This window comes from Arachis hypogaea, chromosome 9 (genome assembly GCF_003086295.3).
Source record: "Arachis hypogaea cultivar Tifrunner chromosome 9, arahy.Tifrunner.gnm2.J5K5, whole genome shotgun sequence".
NCBI classification, from domain to species: domain Eukaryota; kingdom Viridiplantae; phylum Streptophyta; class Magnoliopsida; order Fabales; family Fabaceae; genus Arachis; species Arachis hypogaea.
The window spans coordinates 16286104-16289145 of NC_092044.1; the positions used below are offsets into that span (position 1 = coordinate 16286104).

General features: G+C 38.9%; 1 non-coding gene across 1 annotated transcript; it reads left to right on the forward strand.

Moving 5' to 3' along the window:
- The first annotated feature begins 1866 nt into the window (after positions 1–1866).
- On the forward strand, positions 1867–1970 carry LOC112714101 (small nucleolar RNA R71). Its single transcript, XR_003159056.1, has one exon. It is a non-coding gene; the product is annotated as a small nucleolar RNA R71 (small nucleolar RNA).
- Positions 1971–3042: the final 1072 nt, after the last annotated feature.

Consider the following 3042-nt stretch of genomic DNA (forward strand, 5'->3'; position numbering starts at 1 on the left):
TTAGGTACTTTCTTCTTAGTACCTTTATTCTCAGTGCTTGATGATGGTTGCTCGACACCAAACTTAAAATTGGTGTCTGGGGGCTCTATATAACTTTGCACTGAGAGAGAGGGTTGGAACACTGGGTGTTGCACAACTGTCTCTCTTTTGTCAGAGGGAGAGTTAGGGCTAGGTATCTTGAATAAGATACAGTCCTTATGCAATTGCAGGACTAGCTCTCTTCTTGCTACATCAATGATGGCATTGGCAGTGGCTAAGAAGGATCTTCCAAGGATGATGGATTCATCCTCTTCCTCCCCAGTATCTAGGATTATGAAATCTGCAGGGATGTAAAGGTTCTCAACCTTTACTAAGACATCCTTTACCAGACCATATGCCTTTTTCATTGACTTGTCTGCCATCTCTAGTGAGATTCTTGCAACTTGTACCTCAAAGATTCCCAGCCTCTCCAATACAGAGAGTGGCATGAGGTTTATGCTTGATCCTAGGTCAAATAGAGCCTTCTTAAATGTAATTGTGCCTATGGTGCAAGGAATCAAGAAGCGTTCAGGATTCGGCAGCTTCTGAGATAGTTTCTTTTGAACCAAGGCATTGAGTTCCATGGTGAGCATTAGTGGTTCTGACTCCAATGTCTCTGTTCTAAATAACTTGGTATTTAGCTTCATGAGGGCTCCTAGGTACCGAGCAACTTACTCTTTCCTATTTTCCTCTTCCTAATCAGAGGAGGAGTGATCCTCATAATCCATTATTTGCAATAAGGCATTCAATGGAACTTCTATAGTCTCCTCATGAGCCTTAGTTGCCTTCAGTTCTTCAATAGGGAAGTCTTTAGTAGGATTTGAACGTCCAGCTCCCCCATTACTGGCGTTCAACGCCAGCTTTTGTGCCACTTTGTGCGTTGAACGCCCAGTGAGGCCTTCCTTACTAGCGTTTAACGCCAGTGATGGTGCTTCTTTGGGCGTTGAACGCCCAGTAAGGCCTTCCTTACTGGAGTTTAACGCCAATGATGGTTCCTCTTTGGGCGTTGAACGCCCAGTAAGGTCTTCCTTACTGGCATTCAACGCCAGATCATCACTTTTAGATTCAGCCTCAACTTCTACAGTGATGGCCTTGCACTCTTCCCTTGGGTTTACTTCAGTGTTACTTGGGAGAGTGTTAGGAGGGGTCTCAGTGATTCTCTTACTCAGTTAACCAACTTGTACCTCTTGATTTTTTATGGAGCACCCTAGTTTCTGTTATGAAACTGGGAGTGGTCTTAGAGAGTTCAAGGACTATGGTTGCTAAGTCAGAGAGGTTCTGCTTAGAAGTTTTCATATTTTGCTGAGAAGATGGGAATAGTTTATTACTGTTAGACCTATTCTCGTTTCATCCACCTTGATTATTGTTGAAGCCTTGTTGAGGCTTCTATTGATCTCTCCATGAAAGGTTAGGATCATTTCTCCATGAGGAGTTGTATGTGTTTCAATAGAGTTTACCCATGTAATTTACCTCTTCCATCATGGGTTGATCTGGATCATAGGCATCTCCATCATAGGAGGTGTCTTGAGTGCTGCCAGCTGCAACTTGCATTCCAGTCAAATGCTGAGAGATCGTATTGACTTGTTGGGTCAAGATCTTGTTCTGAGACAATATAGCATTCAGAGTGTCAACCTCCAGGACTCCTTTCTTTTGAGCTACCCCATTGCTCAGAGGGTTTCTCTCAGAAGTATACTGAATTGGTTGTTTGTAACTATTTCAATGAGTTCCTGCACCTCTTCGAGCGTTTTCTTCAAGTGGAGTGATCCACCAGCAGAATGGTCTAATGACATCTTAGACATCTCAGATAGACCATTATAAAAGATGCCTAGGATGCCCCATTCTAAGAGCATATCAAGAGGACATTTCTTGATCAGTTGCTTGTATCTTTCCCAAGCTTCATAGAGGGATTCACCCTCTTTTTGTCTGAAGGTTTGAACTTCCACCCTGAGCTTGCTCATTTTTTGAGGTGGAAAGAACCTGGCCAAAAAAGCATTGACCAACTTTTTTCAAGAGTCTAGACTTTCCTTAGGTTGAGAATCCAACTATATCCTAGCTCTATCTCTAACAGCAAAGGGGAAAAGTATAAGCATGTAGACCTCAAGATCCACTCCATTGGTCTTAATAGTATCACAGATTTGCAAGAATCCAAATAGGAATTGATGTGGATCTTCCAGTGGAAGTCCATAAAATTTAAAATTCTGTTGCATTAGAGAGACTAACTGAGGCTTAAGCTCAAAGTTATTTGCTCTAATGGCAGGTATGGAGATACTTCTTCCATAGAAGTCAGAAGTGGGTGCAGTAAAGTCACCAAGAACCTTCCTTGCATCTCCTTCATTATTCTATTCGGCTGCCATATTTGTATTTTGGGTTTTTTATTCGAAAAGTACTGTGAGGTCTTTTCCGGAGTTTTGTGCTTTAACTTGTTGCAAACGCTTCCTTAGGGTCCTCTCAAGTTCAAGATCAGGATAAAAAAAGCAGTTCTTTATCTCTGTTCCTACTCATAAACAAGAAAAAGAAGAACAAGAAAGAAAGAGAATGTGAGTTTCTATGCCAAAGAATAGAGAACTCCCTGTGAGATGTGAAGAAGAAAGAAGAATGAAGATAGGAGAATGAGAAGAAGAATTCGAATAGAGGGGCAGAAGAATTTGAAAATTTAAGTAGTAAAAAAGAGAAATTAGAATTTTAAATATTTTTATTTTTATTTTAATTATTAATTGAATTAAAAAGAATTGAAAAATTTGAGTGTGATTTTCGAAAAGGAAGGAAGACAAATAAGTAAGAAGTTTTTGAAAATAGAAGAGAGAGTAATTAGTTACGAAGTTTTGAAAAAGAGGAAAGAAAAAATAAGTAACTAATTAAGAAATATTTGAGAATAAGATAAGATAGGAGATTTGAAAAAGATTTGATTTTAAAAATTTTGAAATTTAAATTTGGAAAGAAAAAATCAACAAGATAAGATAAAGATTTGAAAATAAGTTGAAAAGATAAGATATTGTGAAGATTTTAAAAAGATTTGAATTTGAA